Source organism: Mustela nigripes, chromosome 2, assembly GCF_022355385.1.
Source record: "Mustela nigripes isolate SB6536 chromosome 2, MUSNIG.SB6536, whole genome shotgun sequence".
Taxonomy (NCBI): Eukaryota; Metazoa; Chordata; class Mammalia; order Carnivora; family Mustelidae; genus Mustela; species Mustela nigripes.
The window spans coordinates 121,713,316-121,734,049 of NC_081558.1; the positions used below are offsets into that span (position 1 = coordinate 121,713,316).

Consider the following 20,734-nt stretch of genomic DNA (forward strand, 5'->3'; position numbering starts at 1 on the left):
TTCAATTTGTTTTTGAATGTCGGGCATGGATTTTCTGGCTAGATAAACACAACACCATGCAAAGTGGGTGCAAGGCAAGATTTATTAAAAACACTCCGGCGAAGTTTCAGGGCTCAGGAGAATGGGAGCCAAGAAAGTTGCGCCGGGAGGAGGTGGGCACCCTGGGGCGAGGTTCCGCGACTCTGGACAGCAGAGTGGTGGAAGTCGCGCCCAAGGCAGGGAGAAGGGGGCTTTTAAGGGGTCTCGAGGGGAGCTCAGGGGTCTTTTGGCAAGTTTCCCTTATTCAGATATCTCGCCTGCTCATCGGGGTCCCATTGGTCCACAGGAGCCCGGGGCGGGGGTCTCAGATTCCTGCTTGGGTCTTTGTTCTGCTGTCCGAATTCAGGTCTTGTGGCGGGAACTTTCGCCATCTTAAGTAGCCCTTTCCACCAGCCCAACAATTTGATTTATTATTTTTTCAAAAAATATGTATGACATTTACGTGATTCTGAATTTAAAACTAGCTTCTCTCCTAGGCAGTCTCTCTCCTGTTCTCTTTTTCCTTGTTTTGGGAAACTTTTAAATTTACTTTTGGCATTTCCTTGTTTTGGATTTTGGGTTTGAACCCAAGTAATCTGGTTCTTCAGTCCCTGATTTTAAACAAAATGCTAGATTGAAACTGCCCCATCAGAAATTATCAAATCCCTTTTTAATGGGGATGGGGGTGAGGAGTGGGTAGCCATGCAGTTGAAAATTACATGTTTGCAGCTAGTTCTTAAAATGTAAAGTTAGGGAATCTCATTCCTGGGCTCTCCATAAGCCCCACTCCCACCTGCACCTTCCAATTCAAAACGACCAGGCAGCTGCTAAAAGCCTCTTTTATGGTTTTTTGTGTTCTAGAAGCTTACAGCCTTAACCCAGATACCTACTTTATAGATTCATAGCATGCAAGCTTTGCAGATATTCTTTTGAAGTTTGCATTTACAAGCCTTTGTGTATCAGGCCCTGTAAATTTCCATGTGACCTGCCTGAACTTCTTGAAGACAGAGTGTGAACAAACATTACAAGCTTTTTGTGAAAGAGAATGTAGGCTCCATATAAAAAGATTTTTCCTAAATCCCATTATATCTTCTTTAACCATTCCTGTTCATTCTCACAAAGTTTCACTACTCTTGGTTACTCTCACATCTTTCTCTTCTACTTTTTCTTCACTCTTCCCTAGGTCTCCAAAACTCTGGGTTTCTCAAAAAGTCCATTCAAGTTCACCAAGCACACTCAGCATAATAAAAGGCTGCTAGCTGGTGGAATAGCTTTAGACAACAAAAGCCTCAAAGGCAGGGTTGTTAGCCACTTTCTTTGCTCTTTATGAATGGCCCTAGGGAGTCCTCAGTTTATCCTGTTACCCTTCAAATTATTTTAAGACCTTCATGACCTTTGGCATAGAAGCTCCTCTTCTGGGAATCAAGCCCAATGCAGTAATTCAGACTGATACAACGATGTTCATTGGAAAAATTATATAATAATTAAAGTTTATTACTATTTAAGTTTCCAACAATAGGTGGATGATTAAATGACGGCACTTATTTATACTAGGCAATTAAGGATTAGTCATATTATACTGTAAAGACAGACAACCTTAATAACATAAAAGCTCTTAAGATGTACTGTCAAATGATTAAGTATAAACAAAGTAATATCCGTAATAATCTGAAGAAAATACGACAAACTATTAACAATGTTTAAAAAACATTAACAATGATAAACAGAATTAATTTCTGTATCTTCCAAATTTTCACAAATGGGGATATAATACTTTTTTTAATAATTCACAAACACAGATATACAGACTAACCACAGGAGTGTAAGCCTGTGAGCTTATTGCTCAAGCTTTTTATGTTTATAAGAGAAAAGATGGGGCTTAGAGGGTGCTATAGTTCGAACATGTGAACTTCAAAGGAGGACAGTTTCCAGATGAAGTCAAACAAAGTCAAGATCTGGAAAACATAATGAGAGAATGCAACTGACATCTCCTGGCCTAATGGTAGCTGGGATATAAGAGAACGCACAGCACACAATGGAGAAAGTGACACTGAAATTGAAGTTTTCAATGGAAAATGAAGGTAGCACTTCTTAAACTGCAGTCATTTGGGATTTTTGCCATTTCTTACTTTCTATATAAACTATTGTTTTTTCAGTATTTTTATTTAAATCAACTTACCATCTCCTTTTTTTAAAATTAAAAGTCTTCCTTTAATTTTGACCTAAGTAATAACATGCATGCAAAGAAGACTCTGATATATATTTTTCTAATACAAAATTAAAAAGTATAATTACTATAACTGAAATATTTAAACAATAAACAGCCTGAAATCATCTTTGAGGCATTACTTTAGAGCAAGGAGATGAGGAGAGCTTTCTCTGAATAGACTGAATAAGTAGAAAAAAATAGTTGACAATGAAATAAGACTTCAGAGAGCAAAGTGAAAGGTTTTGGATGATAATCAACAATAAGAAAGTGGGAAAGAGGTTGGGATTGTTGGGTTCCCAATGTTGGGTCCCCCAATAAGGGGTCCATGGTCAAAGGAGCGAGACTGATACAAAGTGAAGTTCAAGCAAAGCTTTATTTTGCGCCAAGCATCAAGAATCAGACAGACCGTCAAACAAACCAGTCGGGGCCACCCCTTACAGAGAGGACCCCCTCCCTGCTTTCCAGGCTAACTTTTATAGAGCAAAGGCCATGTAGTTGGGCCTGGCCACACACAGGTGGCTAATTGAATTACAATTCACCCTATAGTAGCCATGGAAACTAGCCCATCATCTTGGTAGCTAGGAGACAGTATGCACCCCCACTGATTGAATGTCTCCACCTGGCCTGACCCGCCCTTGTATTTGGACTTTGTTACATGGGACTGGTTTCCGGGACTTGTTTTTAAGTAAGTTCCCCTGGTGGTGGGGGGGGGGGGCAAAGTCAATTTAAGTTTTTACAACAAAATGGCAATTCAAACGGGGTGGGGATGCTCTGGCTGAATAAGCCCTTATAGGATGGGCAGTGTAAATCCTCAGATGAGAGAACAGAGTAATACACCAGAAGAATCTACATTTTGAATGGGACTTGAGTATTAAGATGAGAAGCAAGAGTGACATTATCTGATCTATAAGCATTCACCTTTGGCTAAAATTTTTTAAAAAGATAGGGGGAGACATGGAAAGAAAGGAAAATATGATCTCGAACAATAGGACCAAATGGGGTACCAACAGTGGACCATTTATAAACAGAGAGTATGTTGGCCAACATAGGCAACACTAGGACCTGCAGAGTTGGTTGCCACACAGAGAGGTGACAAGCAGAGAAAGAGCTTACGAGCACTGAATCCAGAGTAACTTTGGGGGAGAAGACTTTTAGTTACAAAGAAAAGTGCCACTACTCAGATGCAAGATGGTGAAGAAAAACCTGATCCTACATGTGGGCAAAGTAAAAAAAAAAAAGTCCAGTCTCAGATATTTGGGTCTATTTATACAATTATTGAAATGAATATTAACTTCATTACATCTAGGAATCAAATAGATATAGCAACGAAATAATTATGATAATAGAAGCTTTATTAAACATTGACAGGCACTATTCTGTTTTTTCTTTCATTTCACTGCATGTGATTTTGTTAATTTCCATGAGATTAGAGAATTCTTATGTTTTGTTTCCTGCTATATTTTCAATGCCTAAAAAAGGAACTGACACAGAATACAGGCTCAATAAGTAAACATTTCTTATATGACAGACTGATGGAATAAAGGAAGGAAGGAATGAGAGACAAGTATTCCAAGGACTTGTCTTGAGCTTTGGTGGGGCAGGGGGAAGGTGGAGTAAAACAGAGATATCAGAAATGAGAGGAAAGTATTCAAGATTCATGATGGGACATATGAATCACAAAGATTCAGAATTCATGATAAAGACTCCTCAGGCAAATCTCTAATAACAGGGTTCATATTTTCCATATCTTCCAGGGATTTATTGGTGAGCAGAGGTAAAGGAGAAGCTTAATTAGTTCAGTGAACATGTTCAGCTTTCTCCTTTCTGAGTGTCTTTTGACATGCTGTTCTCTTGATTACAATGCTGTTCCTTTGCCCCACGTTATAAACATTGTGAACTACTCCCTGACTTTAGTCTTTGATTGAGGGAAATTCCTTGACTACCACCATCGTCATCTCTTCCTATACCCAGTCTGCTTCACACCATTATCAGCATTTGAAATTGTAGATTTATTTGTTTATTGGGTTATCATCTCTCTCCCACTAGATTTAAGATCCTTAAGGCAGTTTCTCTCCTTTTTGTTCCTTTCTCTTTTTAAAAAAATTTTTATTTTATCTTCAGTGTTCCAAAATTCATTGTTTATGCACCACACTCAGTGCTCCATGCAATATGTGCCCTCCATAATATCCACCATCAGGCTCACCCAACTCTCCACCCTTCTCCCCTCCAAAACCCTCAGTTTGTTTCTCAGAGTCCACAGTCTCTCATGGCTTGTCTCTACAGTGCTTAGCAAGGTGCCAGGTGCTCTGCAGATGTTCTGTAACTTTGTTGATGGTGGCAAAATGAGACACAATGAGTAGTTCTAGCTATTGCATTCACATGAGTTCATACTACATCTATCCATTTTTCTTAAATCAAGGGGAGAAAAGACTACTTTTGCAATTTATTCTAATACACTATCATCAAAGTTAAGAAAATAGACAAGTTACACAAGGAAGAATAGGGTGACAGATGGGATTTGGGAAGTTCTTCGTGAAACTGCAGTTGAGCAGATATAAAAGGCAATGTTTTCCCCACACAAAATATAATCATTGAGCTTTTATAGCTTTTGTAGGGATAGTGCCTAAGCTTAAAGAAAAATAAAGTTATAGTGAAATAGCTGAAAAGTTAATATAATTGTACAGAAAGAATTTTTTAAGAATTTTACTTTGTGTGAACTTGAGTATCTGGTAGAATGTCTAATGTAACAGTGTTTTCATATTTTAATACACATATACATTGGTATAATAATTGTTTCTCACTAATTTTTCCTTGATATTTTAATTGCAAAATGGGGATGAGGAGGCTGGTAGTAGATGAGGATAAAAGAAAAAAATTAGGCCACAGAGGGAAAATTTGCCAAGCTTTTGTGTTCTCAGCCTTTATAACTCTTAGAATACTTTGTGCTCTTGACTTTTATGAACAAATACAAAATCCCTAATATGAGGAAGTGGCGATGCAACATGGGGGCTTAAGTGGGTAGGAGAAGAATAAATGATTTTGCTAAACAAATCAACAGTTGATTATCTAGTGATAAGTAGACTTATCAGAGACAGTATTAATAGGTCCTAAATGTCCTCATATTTTTTTCCTTAATTTATCAAATTCCTGATAATTATAACATACAAGATATTGCCCAAAATTCCCAACTGAGATTGTTAGAGAACAAGAGAGAAAATATTCAACACATGGGTCATATTTAAAGAGAGGCTTCTTTTCCTTTTTGTATACTCTAGGGGGGAACAAAAGACTGAGGAGTAGCTGTAGTTCAGGTCACATCGGTAACAGCTCCTTATGACTCATATTGTACAGTGGCAACACTGTAGACATGGCCCTAAAAGGGTAGAGAGGTGAAGCACTCTGAGTTTGTGTTCAGATGTCAAAGATACATACCTCTGTCCTTTGCTGAACAATGTGAAATTTTCCTGAAAACTGTCATGCAAAAGTTCTTAAAGTAAACCAATTTTCCATTAGTTTAAATGGGCAGTTTTATGATGTGTTCTATTTCATTCCAAGGTCACCAGAGAATGTTCATAAATAGGAAACACTTCAATTAAACAACAAAACAAGCTGATGTAGAAGTAATAATAAAACACTGAAAGTAAATATAGTTAGTGTTTAAAACGTACCTATGGTTTATTTCAGCTGCTGATAAAGGGAGAGAAGAGTTGATAAAGGATGGTGAAGAGGAGAGTGAGAGGAAGGGGTATAAGGGAATCATTCTTTCGTAAGTGTATTGTGTTTTTTTTTATTCCACTTTAAACTTTTTTTTTTTTACTCCTTCTGAGGCTCATGGTTATTTTATATAAAATCCACTTAAATTATAGCTCAAACAATTTTAGGACAAAATAGAGCCAAAATGTTGAGTGCTATAAAACATGTAGTAATAACCCACATTCACAATAGAGTGAAAAAAATCAAAGAAGATTCTACCTCTTCATTCCTTTTGAGTATATGTAGACATAGTGCACAATTCAAATTTGTTCATATGATATTCTCAATAGAAAATATTGTGATAAATAAGTTGGTGTGTCTTTGCCTGAAACCATAGCATCAAGATTATCCTTTCATGTAGAAAATTTATTTAAAATAGTTTTGGATTTTTTAAAAAGGTGGTAATACTGAGAAAAAGTGGTTGTCTGAAAGCAGTATAAGTTTTCAAAAATCTTAATGATGGAAGTAGTTAACTGAATAGTCATCCTGTGTGGTTAAGGCTGTAGTTTTTTACTAAGCTCATTTCTGGATTCCCATCTGGAGATGAAAGAGAAAAAGACTTTCTGAAGCCATTCCCAGGGCTACTGAAGCTCCTCTGCTCAGATTCTTTGCATCTGGAAATGGATGCTTATACTATGAGACATCCTTTCATCCTGGCTGTTAAACAGAAATTCCGCAAAGAAAAAAAATCAACAAGCAAAAACAGAAACTGGATTTGAAAATGCCAAGGACATCTTATGCTCCCATTTAATTTAATAGGAGACTTTGCCACATTTGATACCGACCTGTAATTTAGATAGTCTCATTCTACCCACATTTATTGTTTGTGTTAGATGTCTACGTAATGTTGACTTTCATAGTAAGAATTTCCCTAGACATAAACAGGACAATGTTTTCATGAAAAAAAAAAATCTCTGGTTCTGCACAAGATACCTAACTTCTCAGTATCTAAATTTCCTCATCTGTAAAATGAATATGATAATTTGTATTTCCCTCATAACAGGGATAAACTAAGGGAATACATCAAAGTTTTAGACCTGTGCCTTGAACTGATTATTGTCACACAACTACCACTATTAAGAACAATTTCATTTTATCTATTTATCCATGGCAAACTTGTCTCCTTTTCTTAGCAGTTGGATCATTTAAATACCCAAGTTAGACTGAGTTTAGTCTCTATAAAAGCATGATTTTGGGTGGTAGGAAAGACACACAGCAAGAGATAAAAATGATTGGGATTATTGCAAATACTCCCTTTAGGACACAGCTCAGGTACTAGACAAGCCAACATAATTAGGGCTACTGAAGAAACTAAGCTTTGAAATCAGAATTTATGAGTAAGAAAGTCTCCGCTAAGCCCATCATTATGGAATATTTGTGAAACTAGAAGATAGTAGTGGTCAGCCAGGGAGAACTACTGGGCCTTCACCAAGCAGAAAGTGGTTGCTCTATAAATTATACCAATGGTTCTCAACTTCTATCCAGTGAGTCCTTTTTCAAATAAATATTTTGTTAATACTTTCTTTATCATACAAAAGTTAAATTACAGTTAATATAACCTATCTATACAATAATAAAAATCAATATATTTAATGTAATATAAAGGAGGAATGAAAGGAATTCCCTAACTAGTATGTACTTCAATATGTAAATGTCCCATCACTTTAATTACTAGAATAGATAATAAAGTATACAAATATTTTCACCTGTGTGTATCAGTGTGAATGCTGTAACTATAAATATGGACTGATGAAACACGTTTTAATACCAAATCAAGGGTTATACCTAGTAATATCATTGTGAATTTCTGCAATAGTTCACACTCTTAGCAAGGTCTTCCTTCAATGTAATTGCTTTGTTGGAAAATTCAGTGTTTGTTAAACTTGCAAGAAGTATATTTTTCAAATATATAAAATGAAGTCTGGTTTCAGGTTAGATTGTTATAAAGAGATTTTCTATCTATGGAAACATTTGGTAGGATATTATAGAGTCTAATGGAATGTGGGACGTTTTGTTTTGCAGAACATCTAACAGCCCTTTTCCACGCTATGAATACCAGTATCATCTACTGATCAATGTTGCAAACAACGCTGATTTTCTCCCTTCCCCACATATTTCCAAAACATCCCTTAGAGGGTTGTACTATCTTCATGGAAAACCACTGATTTTTTTTTCCTTTTTTTCTTATTATGTTCAATTAGCCAGCATATACTACATCATTAGGTTTTGATATAGTGTTCAACAATTCATTAGTTGCATATAATGCCCAGTGTTCATCACCAAAGTGCCTTCCTTAATACCCATCATCCTGTTACCCACTGATTTATATCCTGCAGATTTCAACCACAAATGTTGTTAGAAGAGTAGTAATCACAGACAAGAAATATTCTTAGAAAAAGAGATAGTGCCAAAATAACACAAGTACATTAAAGGGATTAAAGGAGCTCCATTTATCCTCACTGCCAAGAAGAAACAATAAGGGACTCCTTATTCTGTACCTAGGTGTCATCTTGGAGTGGTTTCTGGAATAGCAATAGGTATCTGAGAAACCAGGACTTTTTAGCTAAAGAAAATGAGGCCTAAGAATGTAGCTTAACTTACTACGTAAGGCTAAAAATTCTCCTCTATTTCCTATTAGGTGAGAACTTTGAAGTTCCAGACAGCTTAGTTCTACCCAAGAAATAATTATCAGTAATGTGAAATGCCTTAGAGGATAACACAAAGGCTAATTACTCACAATATCAAGAATTCTTGTGAACAGAGGAAGAACAATTTTCATGAAGTTATGTGTTGCCATAAGAGATATGCTTAGGAGATGAGGATATGAAGCCAAGAAAGACTAGAAAAAGGGGAAAATAGGTCTTTTCTCTTGTTGATCTTTTGTCAGTTTAAATAATTTACAGCCCCTAATACTGAACATAAGAGGGTAGAGAATAAGTATTTTTCTACTCTGACAATAGGTATACTAACTATAGGAAGCTAAGAAGCAAGAGGATTTTTTTGTTTGTTTGCTTGTTTTTGAAGATGGAAGAAATATAAACAGGTTTATATGCTGAAGGATAAGGGTCAATATAAAGGCAATTGTTGAGATAATGAAAAATGGAGCTGATTAATAAGGGTGCATTCCTTGGATATACAGCAGGATGAAATAGGAATCCATGGTAAAGGAATTTCTCTTGAATTACAGGAAGAAACTGCCATGGGAGTAGAACCAAAGTGTTTAGGGATTTGAAATCAACTGAAAGGAAAAGCTTGGGAATTCTTAAGTTTTACCTAAAATATGTAATAATTAAATTTGAATTGTATTCTGAATAGGTCTTCAGGAGGGTATAACTTATTAACTAGTTTCAATTAATTCTTTATACTTGAGTATTTTATTGAACTTTGAAATAAAGTTTAGCACATATTAATAAAATCATATGAATCATAAAATTGTAGCTCAAAAAATTATCACAAACTGAGTAAACCCCTATGACCACTCTCCAAGTCAAGAGACAAACTGTTACTGGCACCCCAGAAACTATCCCTTTTCCTTTTGCAGTCATAATTTTCCCCAAGGGTAACTGCTAATCCAACTTCTAAATCATAGATTAGTTTTGAATGTTTTTAAACTTAATAAAATATATAGACTCTTACAGTATAGACTTTTTAAAATCTGACTCCTCCTGCTAAATGTATTTTTGAGATTTGTTGTGTGTGGTTGTAGTTTTTTATTCTCATGGCTGTATAGTATTCCATCGTGTGTGTGTGTGTGTGTGTGTGTGTGTGTGTGTGTGTGTGTGTACACTCCCAGTGCATTTATCCATTCCACTCTTGATTGACGTTTGGGTAGTTTCTTGTTTGAAATGTTAATAATACCACTATGAACATTTGTGTTCTTATTTTTTGGTTTATACACTTACACATTTCTGTTGGTATATACTTAAGAATAGAAATCTAAAGTAAGTTGGGTATTTTTAACTGCCAAAATTTGTTGGTCCATTTTACTAGCATGGAGAAACAGTGACATCTGGTGCATGAAACAATGAATTTCAGGTCTTGGTGTCTATTTGGAATTTTTAAAGGACTCTGGTCTTATGAGTAGTATAAAGTCTTATAAGAATTCATATGTACTGTGAGCTTATAATTCTTGTTTCTAATATTAAAATTAATCTAAAATATATTTACTTTGAGCACTTAAAGAATTTGAGAGTAAAATTCTTAAACTCTTTTAAATAAGCAGTAAAACCAAGTAATTAAAACTTTTAAATAAATTTTAGAAGAAATGTTATTTTGACATATACTAATGACAGTATTTTTAAATGCAAATTACTTCCCTTAAAGTTGCCACACAGTGAAAGATTTTTATGGTTTGCAAAGTACAAAATTTCTTTTCTAATCTAAACCAGTGAAACCTGAAAAAAAAATCACACAGATAATATGTTTATAGGGTATTAAGAAAGAAAACTAATCTATATATTGGAATTCTTTAAAATTCAAATAAGGGATCTCGTTCCCCTTTTTTTTCTCTGCCAGAAAAGCTGTGGGTTTTTTTATTAATTACATTATGTGATTAAGAAACATACACATGCATACATTTTATTTTTAGTTTGTGATTTTGCTATCACACAAAATAGGTAAGGGGTTTGATATGTCATTTAAGGTATTATTTTGATTGATCTCTATAGTTCTAGAAGGATAGTACAGTTTTCTTTCTTGACACTGTAAAGCTCATGAGCAGTTTTATCACACTGAAACCTAATGCTTTTCAACACTTATTCCACAAATATTTATCACAGCCTTTTATATGCTAAGCATATTAGCTATTGGAGTCCTGGATGAAATTCTCTTTCTCCCTCTGCCCTTTTGAAGTCCTTCCTTTTCTTCTTTTCTTCCTTCCCTCCTTCTTTCCCCTATCTCTTTCTAATATGAGAGAAACCTGAGTAAATTTAAATTCTGACAAAATTCTTGATCATTGGAGGTACAGAAGATACAGGAGAGAGTTGGCATGATTAATGGAGCAGAGAAAGTACAAAGGCAAGGATGGAGGTCATAAACTCTAGTTAGGAGAAAGAATCACTTTCTAATTGTGTCAGGGAAGAAGGAAAAAAAGAAACGGGAGTATAAAATAAAAATGGAGCGGCAGGAAGTTGAGAAAGATCTGGCTGCTGTTTTTTATGAGGTAATCTTTATTGAGCCTATGTTCTAAAAATAGCATTAGAAGAGGTATTTTGGTAGTTGAAGAAAATGAAGAAAGGTTGTGGTAGTTATTGTTGACAACTGGAGGAAGTGGATGTAATTAGAGGAAATACACAGGACTCCTTAGGAACTCTGAAGGTTCCCCTAAGGAAATCTTGAATTTGTAATGGTGTCAGTGATCTGTAGTGTTCATCAAGGAAAACTTAGAGAGAAGGAGGATGGATGAATTGAACTGGGTTGAGTGTTTTGAAGAAAATATACAATAGAAGACAAATGGGCTAAAGAGATGGATTGGGAGGGAGACAAACCATAAGTGACTCTTAATCTCACAAAACAAACTGAGGGTTGCTGGGGGAAGGGGGTTTGGGAGAAGGGGGTGGGATTATGGACATTGGGGAGGGTATGTGCTTTGGTGAGTGCTGTGAAGTGTGTAAACCTGGTGATTCACAGACCTGTACCCCTGGGGATAAAAATATATGTTTATAAAAAATAAAAAATTAATTAAAAAAAAAGAGATGGGGTCTACAGGAGAATTATGGAAATACTTCATGGAGTTGATGCAGATCTGAAGATAAGGGGTATTTTATGGATAGATTACAGATAGATTTTGATGAACAGAAAAAATGTTGATGATCCCTAAGTACTTAGAAATTAGATGAAGACAATATTATGGTAATAATGAAGAAAGAAAGTTGAAAGGATGAGAGAGGCTAAGGTTAGAAAAAATTGTGAATTTATTACTTTATGAAGCATTTGCAATGATAAGTGAGTCAGGAGAGTATGGCAAATGTGAAGTGGGGATGGAAGTCATTGGAAGTAAGGAAGTTGATAAAATGAGAGACAAAGATATTAGATAGATATTGATAGATAAACCAGAATAATTGCAGAACTTAAGAAAGTTTGAGCAATTTTACGAAGCCTTTAATAAATGAGAGACAGAAAAAATGAGGGACAATGATTAGGATGTTAGTAGATTATGTGTAATAGAGGTACTAGTATTGGTAAGGATCAAAAATAACTGAAAGACATTAATAATTTTCAATAGAAGAAAACCAATTAATAAACCTATGAAATTAGCAGAGATTTACAAAATTATTTTCAAGGCTGTAATGGAATAGATAATTTAAAAATATGAGTGCAAACCGTTAAAAATATTAGAAATAATTTAGCAATATTTACTAAGTAGATATCAATAAATTTTAACTTAGTACTTCCATTTCTGGGAGATTATTATAAACAAACAGTGCAAAGTCATTACAGTGTTATTTAAAATAAACAAAATTGAAAGGCATCTGTGTATTTAACAAGGGAGGAAATGCTTTTTGTATAATGTTAGTGGAAAAATATCTTACAATGTTTTATACACAGTATGATTAAATTGTTTAAAACCAAAACCTGTGCATATGAAAAAAGATTGGAAGAAAATGTCCTAAGAAGAAAGAAAATGAATGCTTTATCCCTTCCTTTAAAAACATTTTCTTCTGTGTTTTTCAAAAATTCCCTAGTGTTTTATTCATTTATACTGGAAACATAAGACCATGTTCATTAATAGTAGAGTTAACCACGAATGGCACCACCAACAAGAATAATTCTTATGGGCTAAAAATATAAGAGAAAAATAAGATGAATGTAAAACACATAAATAAAATAAGGAAATAATTTATTTTTTTAATTTTTTTAAAAGATTTTATTTATTTATTTGACAGACAGAGGTTACAAGTAGGCAGAGAGGCAGGCAGAGAGAGGGAGGAGGAAGCAGGCTCCCCACAGAGCAGAGAGCCTGATGTGGGGCTCGATCCCAGAACCCTGGGATCATGACCCGAGCTGAAGGCAGAGGCTTTAACCCACTGAGCCACCCAGGCGCCCAGGAAATAATTTAAATTTACATTCTAATGGTATTTAAAGTAGAACTTGATAAGTTGATTCTCAAGTTATTTTTGAGGAGTAAATGAAACAGGAAAATATATATTGTAAAGTTTAATTTGGTAAAGTCTATTTTAAAAATTTTAAATGTTTAGGCCTTTTGACACAGGAATTCTACTTCTGACTCTTTAACCTACAAAATTGTTAGAACAAGTGCAAAAGATACATTTGTAAGTCTATTCATTGTAATATTATTTCTAATAGCAAACTCCGATAGTTACTTAATTGTCTTTCTATGAAGAATGGTTAAATAAATTGTGCTACATTTGTGTTATGGAATGCTAGCAGGCCCTAAAATGAATGAGATATGGTCTGGGACACTGATGAAAAAAGATCTCTAAGACATATTATAGGTAAAAAACAAAACTATTTGAGTCCTGGATTCTATTAACAAAGGAATATCAGACCCATTCTCTTGCTGATAATAATTATAAATCTGGGGAAAACATTTGAAATAACATTTTTCAAAGGCTACCAAAATCATAGAATCTGGAGGGGGTTTGAACCTTGGAGAAGGGGACTCAAGTAGATTGACAAATATTTCTCTGTGAAACTTTTTGTTTTGAAAATTCTAGCCGCATTGGTCTCCAATCTGTCTCCTCAATTCAGTAAGAATATTGTACCCTCTAGGGGTTTGCTTTCCCTGTGCCAAAATCTAGCAAGAACTTCCAGCCAGATAGCCAAAGCAACAATAGGACTCATTTGTTTTCCTTTTCTTATGAGTCATAGTCCTGTACTACCAATTGCCCACTATCTGAAAATACTTGTTTTCCATAATTTTTCCATTTTCTAGTTGACAGCAAGAGATAATCTGGACCATCATGGCTCTAAGTCGAAGTTTCACCTAGAATTTTAGATCCAGCAAAAATATCTTTTGAAAATGAAAGAAAAAATCATATACTTTCAGAGAAGTGGAGGCTGAGAGAACCTGTTGCCAGCAGAATATGCCATTGTACAAGAGATGTTAAAGGGATGTCTTCAGGCCAAGAAAATTGATACCCAAGAGGGATTCAGATATACGAGAAGGAGTAAGAAAGTTGGAAATATAATATACATAGGTGAATATAAAATACTTTCTCTTATTCATTTTCTTAAATTATTTAAGTCATAAACCACTTAAAACAAAAGTAAAAAAATACTTTGTGGAGTTTATAACACATGTAGAAGTAAATATAAGAAACAATATTGGAGAAGACAGGAGCAGTACATATTAAATTTTACCACTGTTTCTTACATAATCTTTGAAGTGACATAATAATAACTCAAGAAGATTTTGATCAATTAAGAATGAATATTGTAGCCTGTAGAGAAAACATGACAGAAATTCAAAACCAAAATAAACAAAACAAAACAAAACAAAAAAAAGACGTTCCACAAAGCTATATTAGCTAAATAGCTGATAGAAAAGATAATATGGGATATAAAAATTTTATTAACACAGAGACAGAAAGGAAGAACAAAGAAACAAAGAGCAAATAGAGAGTAAGTATCATGATAGAGACAGTCTCAGTTGTATCAATAATTTGAATTCAGAGTTTATCAGACTGCATAAAAAAGAGAACCCAGCTATTTGCTGGCAACAAGAGATCCACAGTACACACAAAAGACAGAACACAGAAGATGGAAAAGATACACCACGCAAACACTAAACTTATGAAAGCTGGTATGCTATATTAATACCAGACGACACTGAACTTAAGACAAGAAGCATCATCAGACATAAAAGGACCATTTTATAATCATGAAAGAGTCAATTCATTGAGAAGAGACATAACAATCTTTAAGTGAATACACTTAATAATAATAATTTAAAATACATCAAGCAAGGGGCACCTGGCTTGCTCAAGTTGGTAGAGGATATCACTCTTGACCTAAGGGTTGTGAGTTCAAGCCCCACACTGAGTGTAGAGATTACTTAAAAATAAAGTCCTTAAAAATATATATACCAAGCAAAAATAGGTAGAATTAAAGGAAGAAACAGTTAAATCCCCTAAGTGGGAGAATTCAATACTTCTCTGAGTAATGATACAGTAAGTAGATCAAATATCATTATAGACCACCATGGAAGATTTGAATAAGGCTATCAATCAACTTGATGCAAGTTACATTTATAAAACACTATATTCAAAAACTACAGAATGTACTTTTCTCTGAAGAGCACATGGCACATACATTAAGATAAATCAAGTTGAGTCATAAAACAAATCTTAACAACTTTCAAAATCTTGAAATCATGTTCCCTGTCCACAACCAAATTAAATTTTAAAAAGTAGAACAATATGAACAGTATAATCCGATTTATGTTAAGCAATATTGATCACACAAATCAATATACTGTAAATCTACAAAATACGCATGTGCATGTATTAAAAACAAAACAGAACCAAACCCTGTCAGAATATAGATCAAAGACTGCTTCTTAGGAGTATGAGAATGGAAAGGAATTTGAAGGGGAACATTGAAGCTTTATTGATATATATTTCTTAGATTACTTTCATTCATATGTCACTTGTGTGTTTAGGTTTGATAAAATAAGTCTTATAAAGAATAAATATGTGTGAATAACAGGTAAAAGTTTTTTATTTATATTAGACATTTTTATTTTAGGCTGCAAAAACAAAAACAAGCAAACAAACAATAACAACAAAAAACTTGAAATAGACTTGCCAAATGATGTAAATTCATTCTTTCCAGGGAAGCAGAAGGCAGACCAATGCAGGTTATCCTCAAGGCCACATACATCCTACTTCACTGCTGCTTGCACTCTGCTGGGTTTTGTTCCTTCTTTGAGTCATGGTCTGGATCATTTTCCTTATCTCCTTCTTCCCCTTCCTCATCTGCTTCTTCACCTTCATCATCATCATCATCATCATCACCTATGATAGCTTCTCCAGTAAAGTATAACACTGATCTTGGGATTATACGCGCATGTAAAAAGTGACCAATTTGGGGGCACCTGGGTGGCTCAGTGGGTTAAGCCTCTGCCTTCAGCTCGGGTCATGATCCCAGGGTCCTGGGATCCATCTCCGCATCCGGCTCTCCGCTCAGCAGGGAGCCTGCTTCCCCCTTCTTTCTCTGCCTACTTGTGATCTCTATCTGTCTAAAAAATAAAAAATTAAAAAAAATTTTTTTTTAAAGGTGACCAATTTCAAAGTCTGGAGCAAGGATAGCTTCAGCATCATCATCCAGATCTCCACCCTCAGGAACTCCAGGAGGGGCAAAAAAATTAAAGAGTCATTGGAAACTGTTTTGGTCACAGTATAAACTATTCCACATCCCTTGTGTTTCTGCTGCTTCTTAATGGTTTTCAAAGGGATATTCTTTCCTTTTTTCCAATCTATCTGGCACCCTGTACAACCCATAATTTCTGATTCCATCAAAAGAAAAGGGATCAGAATCATCTGGTCTGACTTCATCCTATATATCTTTGTCAACACTTCAGTTGTGAAATATTCTTTGGGTTCAAAGTGAAATTCTAAGACAAAACACGGGCTGGCCAACATCTGAGAACTTCACTTTAATATCTTTCAAGAGCTTCAAAATAGGTTCATCATGTTCTTGAACCATTATCACTGAGCAAGTCAACGTTCTTAAAAAACAGTTAACCAGAATCCAGGAATGCCCTTGGGGTCTTCTTTTTCTTCATCCTTTTTCTTGTCTTCAATCTTGGCTTTTTCTTTCAGCTCCAAAACTTTATCCTCCTCATCTGGTTTCAATTCACATTCTTCTTCCGTAGGTTCATAAATTGCATTAATGATCTCAAATCGTTTATCAAATAGAGGCTGATAGAGAACAACATAGTTTCTCTCACGATCATGAACCTCCTCATAGAATTTGGCTTCTATCTGTGCACACGTAACTTGAAGATTTTTGAGAGCATTCACTTGTGTTTTAACTACCATAGGCAAGCTTTCAATGTATCTTGGTGTTTTCTACCAGATCGTCAAGTCTTTCTCGAAGGGCTGCAGGAATCTGAGGATTTTGCATCATTTGAACAGTCAGCTGCCGTGCTTTGATTTTTTTTCTTCACCAGTTTGTTCTTCTACTTCTTCAACATCATCCAAATCTTGATCAAGTTCAGACTGTTCTTTGTTGTCAATGTCTGCCATGTTGTTAAGAACTCCAAATATTGGTGGCTAACACAGGGAGCCAGGCGGTCGGAGCTGGCAGACAGTGGCTCAGGGAGGCAGTGGGAGGCAGGTAAAAGTTTTGAAATAGAAGTAGAAGAATAGTGACGAGGAACCTGCCCTACCACTATTAAAAGGTTTTGAATAGCTATGGTACTTGAGGTACAGTAACAGGAGGCAAAAAGGTGCTAAATGGAATAGAGTCCAGTAACAGAATTATTACGTATGAGAATTTAGTAGATAATAAAGGTAGCATGTAAATTTGCTGGGCAAAGGATGTAATCTTTAATAAATGGTGTCAGAAAAATTGGCTAAATGCTAGGGGGAAAATTAGGCCCTGTTATAGCTATTAGTACTGTCCTTCACACACTTTTAGCTCTCTATTTTGGGGCACATTATAAGGCTGTATTTCATCACCATCTTTGAAGTTAGATGTGGCCTTGTGACTTATTTTGACCAAAGAGAAGTAAGCATATGTAGCAGGTGTAATTTCCAGGTGGAAGTAATGTGGACATGCAATTCACCATTTCCTTTCCTGCTTTTGCAGTGATAACTGAAGTGCACCTTGAGATAACAGTCTTTAAGACCTGCTCTCTGAGTGACATATGAGCAGAAATTCCCCTACTTGCCTCCTCTGGACAGGATGAAGGAGGGAAAAGTAAAGTTTTATTGTGTTAAGTCACTACATTTTTTGGTGAGTTTGCCACCACAACATAAACGGATTCATGTAAAAAATTATTATCTAGAATTTCAAAGATACTTTAAAAAAACTCCCAAATTCCTCACACTGGCATGGAGGCCAGGAAGCATGCGGGAAGAAAATTATTACTGGAGTTGGAATATTTCTTTGTGTTCTGCAGTAGCAAAACTTCTCATAAAACTGATGCTCGTAAGGATGTGGATGACTGATTATATATCTAATGAACTTTTTGTCCTGGGGGAAGAGATTAGAAAACAGAATGATAGTAGCAAGCTTTGGTTGACATAACCTGAGTCTGCCAAGGTACTACGAGAAAGTTAGTACAGATAGAAATTGCCACTTGGCAAGCAGAAATAAAGGAGATTATAATAGAATCTATGAATGCATAGATTTGTAGGGATGGAAGAGGGAACTGCTTCTCAATCTCAAATAGCTGAATATAAAAATAACAAATATTTTGAACAACAAGAACAGCTTAAAACTCAACCTTGGTTATTTATAATTGCCCCAAACTGGAAATAAGTCAAATCCCTTTCAAATGTAGAATGGAGAACACACACAACTAGAGAATACACTGAGTGTATTGATTCAGTGGAATAAACTTAAGAGTCACAGATGACTGATACATGCTGCCATGCGAATGGACCTCAAATGTATTATGTTCAACGAAAGAAGTTAGGTTATATGACATATGTGCAAAGGCAAACCTATTAGACCAGAAAACAGATCAGTGGTTGCCCTTTTCTGAGGGTGAGGGGAGGACACAGAGGATGTTAGAGGGTAATCGAACTTTATTTTTATTACAATGGTGGTTTCACGACCGTATACATTTGTCAAAACTCAAAGTCATACCCTAAAGAAGGTACATTTAAACACATTTGTAAGCCCAAGAGGAACCCTGCTTTAGTCATTAAAAAGCCAAGCAAGAGTGGGGGACATTTAAAGATAAAGAAATTAGACTCGCCACGGAGGAAAGACACTTTGCAATAATCATCTATTGAGTATACATGATGTGCCAACTAGAGCCAATCTACTAAGCACACTTATATAGAGGAATATACCGTATGTCCAATCCTGACAGCATCCTATGGGAGAAATACTGTTATTCCCATTTCAAGGAAACTGAGGATCAGAGTTTAAATAACTTGTGCAAGATTGCTTAGCTAGTAAGGAATAGGCCCAAGCAGAGCCCTCTGTTAAACTCTAGCCGCTTCCTTTATAATGTAGACAATAAAATGAGTGATGATAGAAATTTTCAGGGAGGAAAAAGGGAGGAAGCTGAGGAAATTACAGTCTGGAAATGTTATTATAGCAACATTTTAAGATGGGGCCATCTGTTGGCAGTGAGGGGATTAATGGGGATAAAGTAAAGTTGAAGCCTTGAGTATTACAGTGGGGAAAACTGAAGGAGGTTGCGATGATTTTGACATTGTTCCTTGTACTCTTTGTCCTTGTACCATGGGGAGGAGATACCATTTCCTTCTTAGTTACATTAGCAGAAGAAATCCTGCTGCAGGATGCTAGAGACCCACAATGGTATTCATAGAGTGCAGATTATCATAAGAATGTGCAACTTGAGAGCCTCTTATTTTGCAAAGACCAATTCTTATCCATTCCCCAAGTCCCATTCATTTCTGTCTTCTGTTTATAAAGAATATGTCATTGAAATTATAGTGTATTCCTGAGGGTGGGAAAGGAACTTTGAAGCATAAAAAAGAATCATAATTTATAGATGACTGTCATACTAATCTCTGATGGATTGATTAACCTTGATTTCTCCCATATTCTTTAGGATCTCAAAAAAGAACTGGAAGACATAAAGTGAGAGATCATAACTGCAAACCCACATCTATACCATTAATGAAACCTAGGCTAGTTTCAGAGAGATCCTTACAAGAAATTGTAAAGTTCATGTTAGTTTCCTTTTCTAAAGGTACATATCATGAAGTTCTGGGCATTTTCGTGGTGGATATGATGGATGACATTTAGTGTTGAAAGTATTAGGAAAACTTTCATAAAATAAGAGTAAATTGATTTAAATAGTGTTAAAATGGCAAAGAGTCTTAGAAACCATCTAGTTCGATATCTTCATTTTGCTTGTGGGTAAATTGTCTGGATTAATCCATTTTTTTTTTTAACTCACAAGAATTTGTTAGCCGATCACAGAATACCTTTTTAAAAATTTTTGTTACGTTTATATGTTTCTTTTCCAACCTCTTCTTATATTGTTCCCACAGGTGATAGAATTTAGGATATAAACATTGAAAGACAAAATCATTCTGAACAGTAATGGATGAAGGTATTTTAAAATATTATTGCATGTGTAGAGAAGGTAAAATAAATTTCTCTCTACCCTTCTAGGTTCTTGGCTGAGGACCCTCCCTTCCCTCCCTTCCTCCCTGTGCCCCCATCCCCAAGACCTAGCACTGTAATAAAAAGATAAAGTAGCAAGAGGAAAACAAACAAAACTCTAATAACATGAACACCTACTGAATACACAAGTGATCCCAGGAAAACTGAGTAACACCCTGAAATAGCCCACACCACCACTTTAAATACCATCTCCAACTAGAGACAAAAGAAAGATGTTGGGTTGGGAGGTGGAGAGTCCATTATTGGAGGTTACTAGGAAAAGCACAGTAAACAAGGTTAATGTTGTTATGCAGATTGAAATTGTTGTCTTCCCCATTGCTAAGAGTTTTAGATTTGGTCATCCTTTTCTTCCTAACTAGCACATAGAGGGAGACATTTTTAATAAACAAGTATTCTCCTTAACTCTTACAGAAGGTTAACTTCTACTAGGTTTTCAGAGCTTCTCCTGTGTTT

At 35.3% G+C, this 20,734-nt stretch overlaps 1 pseudogene; it reads right to left on the reverse strand.

The window, feature by feature from the left end:
* Positions 1–15,755: 15,755 nt before the first annotated feature.
* Positions 15,756–17,241, reverse strand: LOC132010079 (nucleosome assembly protein 1-like 1; annotated as a pseudogene).
* Between the last annotated feature and the right edge of the window lie 3,493 nt (positions 17,242–20,734).